General features: G+C 40.1%; 1 protein-coding gene across 1 annotated transcript in view; it reads right to left on the reverse strand.

The window, feature by feature from the left end:
* TNRC6C (trinucleotide repeat containing adaptor 6C) overlaps window positions 1-1,606 on the reverse strand; it is a 992,178-nt gene extending 990,572 nt beyond the window's left edge. Inside the window, exon 1 of the mRNA XM_078654629.1 lies at window positions 675-1,606. The gene's annotated coding sequence lies outside the window, so the exon portion shown is untranslated. The remainder of the gene's footprint in view (window positions 1-674) is intronic.
* Between the last annotated feature and the right edge of the window lie 10,764 nt (window positions 1,607-12,370).

Genomic DNA, 12,370 nt, shown 5'->3' on the forward strand with positions numbered 1-12,370 from the left:
GGTCGGATCCACACGACAGAGATATGGAAAGGAGTACCATTTAATATTCTGGTACATAGAACTATAACGGTTTCCAGGGCACAAGGGTTCATGAGACAGAGGTCTCCTGAAGAGTGTAGCATAATCCAGCAAAGTGGTTGTCACAAGATGGTTTTACTAAATCAGTATATACAAGGGCAGGAGGAGAGGTCAATTTTATCCATAGCACACAGTCAAAATAGTAGCAAAGGCACCAAGAGGTGTAGATTAGACCACTGAAAGAGTTATGTGCAAAGGGCACTAAGGTTACAGTGGGGCACTGTGCCAAGGCACAGGAATCCACAAGGCGTCACAGCGTGCCCCTTGTGCCGATGTGGGACACAGGATAACAGTTCTTAATGACACAAGAGTTATAAGTGTGTGGCGTCTCAACAGCACCGGTGAACAAAAGGTGTGTTTAACGGAGCTGTGTGCCAGAGGGCATAAAGCTGCTCCTAGCAGCAAAGGAAGCATGCTGTTTAAAGGATGAGCCCGACGATCACGGGGTGCGGGCTTAACGTGTCTGAAATACGCAGGACTTTGACATGTAACTGGAGCTTCCTCGTGGCATAGGGGATTCACTGCTGGCTCTACTTTCCAATAGCAACGGCACTGGTCAAAAGAGAGGATGGGATTAAATAAATCTGCGCTGTTACCTTTCCTTCTCTTCCTCCTTGGGCTCTTTGGCAGCTTTGGACTCAGTCTCGCTGTGGGGGCAGAGGTGGGTATGGTGTCTGTTGGGCTCAGGCTTCGCTTGATGATTCCCCTCAGCTTCCCTGCCTGCCTCCTCCTCTATCTTGTGTACCCGTAATCCTCCAGCAAACACGCTCTCCCTCCCAGGATCCAGAGGCTGCAGTCACAATATATGGGCGGCTTTCACAACAAAAACAAGATTAATATCCCAAAGACGCGAGGCTGTCTCCAACGAAAAACAAAAGCCGATACTCAGAGCCCAAAAACTGGGAATGCGAACCAAACAGACCTTGATCCAGCAGAAGAGAGAATAAAAAGGTTGCAAATGTTTTGAAAACACAAACCGGAGTATTTGAGCAGCACAGCGTGTGATCCTTCGAATGACAAACAAACACAATATACAGGCTGATGAACTGGCGAGGTTTAGTCTCTTGGCAGCTGGCGGAGTTGCTTATGTTTTCCTTATTTTGTTTTCTCTTCAGTCTTCTTCTATCCACAGACGGCAGATAAAGTGCAAAAAGAATAAAAAGCCACAATGAAAAGATTGAAGACACGCACATGTGGAGATAAGTTTCAATACATACATATAAATGTATATAGCTGTAATTCTGTTCTGTATTTTATCCTTGAGGTCGAGAAAAAAAAACAACAGGAAAACGAAGGCGTCAGCAGCAGAAGGGCTCTCGAGGCAATTTATCTCGATGTATTTATTTCATGTCCTGTGCTTGCAGAGTCCAATTGGATTTGCTGGGGTCCAGCCTGCTCTAAGCTCTTCTGCAAAGCTTTACACGCGCAAGTCACCTCTTGGCCTTCTCAAGGCGCTGCTGTGGCTGTTCCTGCTGCGCTGGCTCCTTTCGTCCGTCCACTTCTCAGGGCTGCCGCGGCCATTTTGTTTCCAACTGACAAGAAGGTGGACGCAGCAGGGAGGATCAATGAAAGCCACGCCTTTCCTCTATCTTCCCGCCCCTTGCCTCCGTGGAAAAAAACGGTATGACGTATTTGCGTATGGGTCTGAAGAGGGCCATATTCGAATCAGGCAATACACTCACTGGGCGTTATTACTGGCCGAAAGATGGCCGCCGCACTTTTGCGCATTCGCATTCCTAATATTATTTAAAGCATACATACTTTAAAATGAGATGCTAAGAGGTTGTGACTGTGAGACGCCCATTTGATGTGGTATAAACGAAAACCGAGACATATTTGCTCACCGTAACGCGGCATTGCAAGATGCTTGGGGTCTGTAGTATCTGGTATTTTCCCTTTAAATGCCTCGTTCTCGCATGCCTTCACATCTTGTGCATCCTTTGAATTCTAGAGTTCTGTATTCCACAGTGCACTGTTTGTATTCTATGATGTACCTTGAGAACCTTGAGATCATTCTACTTCCTGACATCGAAGTATATGGATGTGCTTTTCTTCTTACAATAAAGCTACAATTTAACCACTAATTATCCTGCTTCTTTGAATACTACAAACTGGGTCTTCCGGAATAGCGTAGAGCCCAGCCTGTATTTATTATATGTCTGCAAGGGGTAAAGTTAATTTATTGAGTGTTTCTCTGAGTTAGTGCCAGTGTTTTTTTTTATCTTCAGACGTTACAGAACTGAAAGCGTGACTTTTAGGTTTTTTTGCAGATTTATATAGCGCCATGTAGTAATGGTAAGTTTTAGTATAAGATATCATTATAGAATGTTTCTTGTGTGTGTATTCCTTATTGTGTTTGAGCGTCATAGGTTCTGCTTTCTGCTACTGTGGAATGTAGAAGGTCAGATGAGAGATAGCAAATGATCTGTCCGGAGCTCCTTTGTAAGCTTATACTTATTTTAATAAATATACATTTCTACAAGAAGAAATGTTCTTGGATACATTACTTCAGAAATTGGCGACGAAGATGGGATTATTCCACGTTGAATCCTCAATGGATTATTATTATTTTTTTTTAAAAGGAAGAAAGACGGAAACTTAAAGTATATTTTTAAGAAATAAAAGCAACTACAAACAAGAAACAAAGGAGCCAAAGGACGTTTGGATTCACTCAGCAACCTCCGGTAAGAAAGCGGAAAGTTTTTCTTATTAAAATCGATTTAGTACTTACCGGTTGCTGCAACAGTGATTGGATTGCATTTTTTAAGTGAATGGCATTCCGGTGCTCGAGTGACTTTGTTTACGAGGTTTCCTTGGCAACGCAGACTCGGATCTGCGCACACACGTCACTACGACGGCCAGATACGTGATGACGTCATCACGGAGACCGTAATCGTGCGTGGCGCCATTTTGAATCCGGAAACCAAGGCAACAATACATTTCGGAGCCCTGCAATTTAATCGGATCCAGATTTTCATTAATTTTGTATCCCAGCATACTTTCTTAACGAACATTAAAGAAGAAGTAAATGTTTTCTTTGCATGTTTACTTTAGTAACTTTGCTATATTGAATTTACTTCATGATGTCCACAGACGCTAATACTCAGAGTGAACCACCCCAAGAGGTGATTCTGCTTTCCATTTAAGCACTCCCAAAGAGTTCTTATCTTCTCCCGGAGAACCAATTTTTCAATGGAACGAATGGAAGGAGTATTTTTTTAATTATTGTAATAAAATCCATACAATGAAATCCGGTGAGAAAGAGGATTTATTTTAAGTAACGGCACCCACAGCTAGACGCTCCCGCTGAGTACCAGTATCAACTCCAATTGACCATCGTTGGCGGCATCCTGGCACGCATCGTTCGAGGCCCGACCGTTGAATCACATTCAAAGAAATACATAAGCTGCAGGAGGCACTCTCGCGCAACTTGCACAAGAGCGTCCACCATTAAGTTGCAGCATACTACAACTTCTCTCTTTCTAACAAACAAAAGTGAAAAGGAGCTGAAAGAAACAGAAAACAACTTAGCATTTTTAAGACAAAACAAAGTCATTAAATCTAACAGGCAATCTTCTAGATCGAGTACCCAAAACAACAGGTGAAGCAGATTTAGATCCAGAAATATCATGAGGAACCTCATTACACAATTGTACCTCATGAAGAACTTCATTATGCAATTGTCCACCAAATAGATTCACCAATTTCCTTCTGAGAAACTAACGAAGAAGCAACAGATGATGAATCATGCAACCAGGTTGTCCAGTCAGATTGTTCCAACTGCTGCTTTGATAATTTGAGTAAAGCGGAAACCTGTGAATCAGAAAGGCGGACAAGTGACCTTTTGTTCCACCATCTCTTATAACGAAGGAATGCCGAACTTTTACTGACATTTATCACTATCCCATCCACGTCGCCATATGTAATAAAATCCATACAATGAAATCCGGTGAGAAAGAGGATTTATTTTAAGTAACGGCACCCACAGCCAGGCGCTCCCGCTGCGTACCAGGATCTCCTCCAACTGACCATCGTTTGCAGAATCCTGGCACGCATCGTTCGAGGCCCGACCGTGGAATCACATTCAAAGAAATACATAAGCTGGAGGAGGCACTCTCGTGCAACTTGCACGAGAGCGTCCACCATTAAGTTGCAGCATACTACAATTATATAGCCAATTTTGAGGATTGTAGTGGATTGTATGCTGCAGAAAGAAAAAAAGAATTTTAATATATTGTCTTGGCCCTGAAGGATTACGTGTTTACGGTCAATTACATAAGCAGGACAGATCTGGAGATGTCAATGTTTTCAAAGCTGCATTATTAGATCTTGATGAACATTTTTCTCCTGCTGTTTTTGTTGGAGTAATGCGTCATGCCTTCTTTCAAAAGAAGCAAGAGAAACATGAGTCCATTGAAGACTACGTTTCAGCCTTAAGGAAGTTGTCAATTAATTGCAAATTTGGCAACTTGCATGAAGATTTGACTAGGGACCAAATTGTTATGTATGCCAACAATAAAGCCATTCAAGATAGGTTGTGGGTAGAAGGAGACTCAAGCTTGAAGGACATCATAGCTACTGTAAAAAAAGCTGAATTATCAGAGCGTTGCGCTAAAGCTACTTTGTCCTCTGAGAAAAAAAGATTCTTCAGATTCAGTCAACAAAATTTCTGACAATAAGAGTAAAACCTCTCCATTTGTTGAGTCAAAGAAGGATAAGAAAGATGCAAAGAAAGGAGATCGTTTTAATAAGAAAAAACAACAATCCAAATACATTTGCGATCATTTTGGTAGCAATTCTCATGCTGATTAGTATGATAGATGTCCTGCTAGAGCTGCGAAATGTTTAGAATGTGGGTTAATTGGACATTTTGCTAAAGCATGCAGGCGCAAGAATTACAAAAAAAAGAGTAATGTAGCTTGTGTTAAAGAAAGTGATATTGAAGATGATACATCACATGACAGTAAATATGAGAATAACAGTAAGCAATACAAAAAGAAAGTTGCTTTGAAAATTTCAGGTGAGGGTGATAACAAACCTTTATGTTGGATTTCTTTTGGTGGAGTTAACTTACAAGTTGCAGCGGACTCAGGTTCGCCCTATACTATAATCGCTGAAAATGTTTCGACGAAGCATTTTCACTCCACCATTGGATGTCATTTAGAAGAGCCTGATATCAATACTGAAAGTTATACAGGTGAAAAAATGTATCTAGTTGGTTTTCGGGAGTTGATTTTTAGGTTCAAAGGTAGACATGCTTTGTGTAAATTATATGTTGCTAGGGAAGGACCATCTGTTCTCGGATGGAAGGATCAACAGAAGCTAAACCTAATCTTGAATCCCAATAGCCCCGAACAAGTTCTAGTGACTTGTGATGCTGAAGACACAAATGGATATTAAATGATTTTCCAAATGTCTTTAGTGAAAAAATTGGAAAGTTAAGAGTTTTTTTGCATTCAATTAGGTTAAAGAGCAATGCTGTTTCAAAAATTCACAAAGTACGGAACATTCCACTCATCGTCAGGGATGAGGTCAAACGCGAATTAGACAAATTAATTGATGCCAATATAATTGAACCTATAGAATCATCTGAGTGGATCTCCGTTGGTCGTCGCAAGGCGTTCCAACGGAAAGGTCCGTCTATGTGTTGATTAAGAGGACTAAATAACAACATTATCGTAGACCAATTCCCTTTGTCGCGTATTGATGAGATGCTGTCGTTAACTACAGATGCAAAGTGGATTTCCACACTTGACTTATCTTCAGCGTATCACCAAATTATGCTTGATCCTGAATCTAAACAATTACCTGTCTTCTGCACACCATTTGGTTGCTACCAATTCCGTCATATGCCTTTCGGTTTGGCATCGGCGGCTGCGGTCTTTCAGAGACTCATGGCTCAGTTATTTGGAGATATCCGTGATGTTATTTTTTCCAAAATGATATTCTCATTATGGGAAAAACTAAAAAACATCATGATGATACCTTAAGAATGGTGCTGCAGATACTCGAGAAAAAAGAATTGACTGATGAAATTACTAAATGTAAATTTGCTGAATCTAAGGTTACTTACCTTGGTCCTGAAATTGGTTGTGATGGTATCAAACCTAAAGAAAAATTACTTGAGGCAATTCGCAAAGCTCCATCTCCACAGAACAAGGATGAACTTCGTTCCTTTTTAGGACTTGCGGAGTATTACTCCAAGTTTGTGGAAAAGTTTTCTGAAAAAACCCATGAAATGCGTTCTTTACTTAAAAACAAAAGCAAATTTATTTGGTCAGAAGTATGTCAATCTTCTTTTCTTGATATTAAGTCAGCAATAGTTAAATCTCCTACTTTGAAAGGGTTTGATCCCTCAGCCAAAACTTTTGTTACCACTGACGCCAGTGGAAAAGGATTAGGCGCAGTTCTTTCTCAAGCTAATGTCAATGGAGGAGAAAATGTGATTGCCTTTGCTTCTAGATCACTTTCTCCTGCCGAAGAAAGGTATTCCGTTATAGAGAGAGAGAGAGACATTAGCGTGCATTTGGGCCCTCGAACATTTTAGGAAATTTGTTTGGGGGAAGGGAATTTATAGTGAGAACTGATCACAAACCACTAACAAGGGTGCTTACTACTGATGGTTTGTCTAGGGCTTCTGCTAGGATCGCTAGGTTGTCAATGAGGCTACAAGATTTTATTTATACGGTACAGTATCTAACTGGTAGGATGAACACTACTGCAGATTTTTAGAGTAGGATGTCACTACCTTTGACAGAGATTGACACTAGCCGTTGGAATTACGTTTGTGTTGCAGGCATTTTTGTTAACGAAGACTGCAAAGGATTACAAGAGAAAGAATGGATGGATATCCGCACAATCTAATGATGAGTTATTACAGATTGTAAAACATAAAGTTGAGAATGGATGGCTTAATTCTGAGAAAAATGTACTTCCAGGTGAGTTGAAAGCATTTTGGGAAGTGCGAAATGAATTGGGTACTGAAGGATTTTTTTTAGTTAGAGGGGAGAAAATTATTCCACCTTCTGGTTTAAGAAATAAAATCATCTCACTTTGTCATGAAGGACACCCTGGCATTTCGCGTACCAAGCGTAATGTCAAATCCTTATATTGGTGGCCTAAAATTGACATTGAGACAGAACTTTTTGTCAGATCTTGTGTTAGTTGTGAAACAGCTGATAAGTCACAAAGAACATTAAATCCTCCTTCAAGTTCTCTTTCTTGCCCTAATTCACCTTGGGAGAGTGTAGCTTTGAATATTTTGGGTCCCATGTCCTGGGATGATGGTTCTCAAAGGTTCATTATTGTTTTAATGGATTTGTTTTCTAGATGGTTGGAATTGGAAGTTGTAAGGAAGATTGACACAAGTTCAGTGATAACATTTCTTGAAAGCATTTTTGTTAGAGAAGGCTTTCCTAAATCTGTATTCACTGATAATGGTGTTCAGTTTAAATCATTAGAAATGAAACCATTTTTGAATCATGCCAGTGTTGAGCACACATTTACAGCCCTTTATCATCCCATGGGAAATGCTATTGTTGAAAGAGTCAATAGAGTAATAAAAGGTAGTTTTCAACAAGCCTTACATAATAGGAAAAATTTAGATTCTGAATTAATGAAAATGGTATGGAGTTACAGAGTCACTGTTCATCATTCAACAAGTTTTAGTCCTTTTAGCATCATGAGAAGTAGAATACCTTTTTCTAAAGTAAATCCAGGTTGGATGAACAAAGGAAACAAAGTAAATTGGGATGCTAATGATATTAAGGAATTTATTGTAAAATCTCAAGAAAAGAACAGTGCATATTTTAATGAAAAACATGGTGTTAAAGATGTCAATTTACATGTGGGTCTTTGGGTCCGTGTTAAATCCAGTAGGAAGATTGCTAAAGGAAAGGACAAATTTAGTTTTCCTAAGAAAATTGTTAAAGTTTAAAAAAATACACTCACATTAGCTGATGGCTCTATATATCATATGAGCAAATTATCTTTGGTGAGAAATATTGATCTCTGTGAAACTGTGCATGACAATGTTATGGAATGTAATTCTGACAGATATTGGTGGATTACTCCAAATACCATTTGTAATCAGGTTTCAGTTCCACCTGTTTCTTCTCAAACTCCTGAACGCGAGGGTGTAGATGTCAATATTGACAATTCTGATGTTGTCAATCAATCTGTTACTCCTGAAGACGGTAATAGTAATAAGATTAGTAGTTTTGGAAGAAACATTGTTAAACCTAAGAAACTTCAAGATTATATTTGTTCCACTTAATTCATGTAGTGTATTGCATGTATCTCTATATTGTACGTATCTGGTTATTGGTCCTCGAGCTGTAGCGCAGTGCGAGGACACATGTTTATTATTGAACTATGTTCCATGTTCTGATGCTGTTGTCTTCCTCTCGGATTCCAGCAACGTTAGCCAGTTGCTTGGTATCCTTGATTGAAGCGGGAGCAACTGGTCGTGGGTGTTTCTACAATTTTAAATAAATCCTCTTTGTTCGTCCACTTTTGTCTACGAGACGTTCTTACTACATTTGGCAACGAGGTGGGATCGAATTCAGCATTAAAAAGAAGAATTTCATAAAAAAAACAAAAAAACCCTGACGAAAGACCTCGGCATTTCTTCTCTCTCTGGCACTTCTCCCGGCTCCGCCTTTACAGCAGCGTCAAATTTGAAGGCTCCGATCATAACCGGTGAGATTTCTTACAATTTCGTGATCCCTGCTTGCTGCGTGACGTTTTCCTCTGTAACTTGGCAACAGAGATGTACGTCACTTGTACGACGTCGGGATTCTAGCGTGCTTCATCGTAGGTAGAGCCTCATCACGCTACGACGTCAGCGCGCAAGTGTCAGGCGGCCATGTTTTAGTTTGCTTGGCAACGCACCTAAACAATACCGCTACGCTCAAGCTTCAACATCGACTATCGGAACACATCTACATTTAAGGAACAATTTCCCTGACATTCAGATCTAAGGTATTACCGTTCATGTTCTCATTTCTGAAGAGTTTGTTACCCGCATTCTTTTACGTTTATGATTGTTTTACGGTTACAAGGACTTGCAGCTTGCATCCTGTCACGGTGACAAGCACACCTTAGTACTCAAGTGTTGATTTTCAGCTTCAAAACATTATATTAATTTTTATTACAATTTACATCATTATTGAGAAACACTACCACGTTATTTTGTCATTTTAATTACCTTTCTCTTACTTTTGTTGTCATGGCCTCGTCACAACAATTTGCTCAGCCTTCTCCATTTCTACTTTTTAAACTGAGGAGTTAGGTCCTGGGACATGCAGTAGTTTGGACCTTCAATTACAATCTGAAATACAAAATTACCGACTGCACGATTTCTTTTATGTCTCAAAATTTGAGCAAAACAAACTAATATCAATTAAGTTTGTAAGGTACACTTTATTCATACCTTTTTATTTCATTGTTTTTGAATTATTTTCATCAATATCTAAGAAAAAACACTATACACTTTAACACACAAATACATTACGAATCCACATATATACACTACGATTCCACAATACATATAAATACAAAAGGCAATTCTTAATCAATTTTCATCAGCAAACATCAATTGTGAAGGGTGTTATTTGATAACACAAATGACAATACTACGTCACGTTGCACTGAATAGTCCACTAACAACAAACTAATGTGTAACGAAAATTCAGAAAGCAAAAAGGATTTCTCTAGACCACAAATAAATTCATTGGTCTACTGGACATTCAAAGTCAATTTTTTCATATGCCGACGCGTTTCAAACCCTATGACATCAGTTTTCGGGTTCTCATCAGGGCCTTGTCTTTTATGTTTGTCTGTGAAATATATAAAAAACAGCTTCGTTTCAGTTCTCTATCCTTCCTAATAGTTTTCCCATTTGCTTGTTGGAACTCCAATTTACCTGTTCTCCAGCTTTTGCCGGTCCACAGGGTCACTTAATATTTATTCACTCTTCTGGCATGCTTCCTACAACACAAGTGGGAAAAATCATCACTATTTGTAGGGGCGAGTAGCTCAGTCCCCAAGATGCTCCGGCTATTCTTAGACATACCTGCATGTGTCTTCAGTTTAATGTAGACACTTCTTCCTACTTGTTTGGGCTCGCTTCTCGATCGGTATCAATTTCGATCTTACAGTCCTGCAAGCCACAAAACAAATTTTCAGTCTCCTATCCTTATTTTATTCCGTACTCACTCACGCTCGAGAAGGCATACCTGTTTGTTCTATGGGCGTTCACGTCACACTTTTGTTCTAGTTTGTAAACCAGATTTGGCAGCTTACTCCACGAGGGGCCATCGTGTTTTGAATTCCTATATGCGAACAGGGGTTGTTTTAGAAAAACTGATCTAATTCCAAGGGATTTCTGACAAGCTCTCTAGTCAGTTTGTGCACCTTACCTGCTCGTTGAGTGAACCGGAGACCACTGATTCAATCTCTAGGTACGGCGGCCATCTTTTAGTGTGCATTTATAATGGCTCAGATTCAATGTGAAACGTGGCGGCCATCTTAGAATGTAGTCTACCGTGCGTAATTCCTACAAGGGATTGCACTCGTGCCATCAGTGGGGGCAGTTTGCGCTTATAATCTCGATATTTCGGATAGGGTATTAAGACCAGTCGTTGCGCTATCAAATTTAACATTAGGTAAGCTTCCTTCTTCAACAACGTTTTTTCTACGTCGGCAGAGCTTTGTTGGTGATCGGTTGTAAACAATACTGACCATCTAAAGTCATTTTCTCCATGTTGTTTATCCATGAAATGATCCACCATCGGTGCTGATAGGACTTTGTTCTTAATTCGTGATCGATGCTGGGTTATTCGTGCGTTTACTTGCTGGTTGGTTTTGCCAATATAGAGTTTTGGACACGGGCACATGATTATATACACAACATTGCGTGTTCGACAATTTGAGAAACCAACATGTTTCCATTTTACATTTTTGTGTTGGAACTCTTTGCCCTCAATAGTGTTTGCACAAGAAACACAATTTCCGCACTTATGATGCCCTTCAATGGGTTTCATACTCCATTGTGACAATAAGTCACTTTTCATTTTGGGCAAAGCTATATCGGCTCGCACAACTTGTTGGCCGATGCTTCTGTTTTTCTTGTACGCGAAAAGAGGACGAGGAAAGGGGCATTCTAAGTTTTCCAAAAGATGCCAGTTTCTTAATACCATCTGTCTCAGCTTGTGGGTATCGGGACCAAAAGTGGTTACACAGACCAGCCTATCGAGTCCCTCTTTTTCTTTTTTCTCTAATAAACACTCTCGTGGCGTATATCGTGCCCTCTTATAAGAGTGTTTGAGCAGTTTTTTTGGGTATCCTCTGTGTTTCATTTCTCCACAGAACCTCTGTGCATGTTGTTCAAAGTCCGCTATTTCCATACAGTTTCTCCTTATTCCGAGCAGTTGGCCATATGGCAAATTGGCCTTTAGGTTCCTTGGGTGCGCACTCCGGTGGTGCAGAATTGTATTGCGGTCAGTCTTTTTCTTAAATAAAGAAGATTTAAGAAACCCGTCTGAGCATGTAATTTCAACATCCAAAAATGTCATTTTGCCACAGCTAGAGTCAATGGAGAATTTAATGTCTTGGTGTTTCGCATTTAACCACATGTGGAACTCCATCAATTCAGTGTGGCTCCCCTGCCACAGGAGCCACACGTCGTCAATGTAGCGGTACCACTGTTTTATGTGTCCTTTGTATGGGTTATTGTTGTCGAGAAATCTTTTTTCGTACTCTGCCATATACAACACTGCCATCTCTGGGGCATAAGGGCACCCCATCGCAGTCCCCTTTATTTGCATAAAGAACTGGTCGTTAAACCTGAAGTAGTTCCTTTTTAAGGCAACTTCCGCTAGTTTTAGAATAAATGTCGTGGGGACCCTATGTGGTCTCTCTCGAGCTTCTAGGTAGAGCTCCATTACCTCTAGTGCTTTGTCCTGAGGTATCTGGGTATACAAGGACGTCACGTCCATTGTTACCATAAGTTGGAAGTTGGGATCAAATTCAGTTTTCTCGACTTTTAAGTAAGAAGTCGGTGGTGTCTCTTAAGTATGATTTTACTGTACTGATGAAGGGCTTTAGAAAGAAGTCCACATATTTAGCAATTGGCTCCAGGCAAGAGTCACATCCAGAAACGATAGGCCGTCCTGGGGGATCTCTCTGATTTTTATGGATTTTCGGGAGGAAATATAGAATCTGAGACCTTGGGAATTTCTTGACCAAGAACTCACTTTCTTTAGGGCCCACAAATCCTTCTTCTCTCCCT

This window comes from Lissotriton helveticus, chromosome 7 (genome assembly GCF_964261635.1).
Source record: "Lissotriton helveticus chromosome 7, aLisHel1.1, whole genome shotgun sequence".
Lineage (NCBI taxonomy): Eukaryota > Metazoa > Chordata > Amphibia > Caudata > Salamandridae > Lissotriton > Lissotriton helveticus.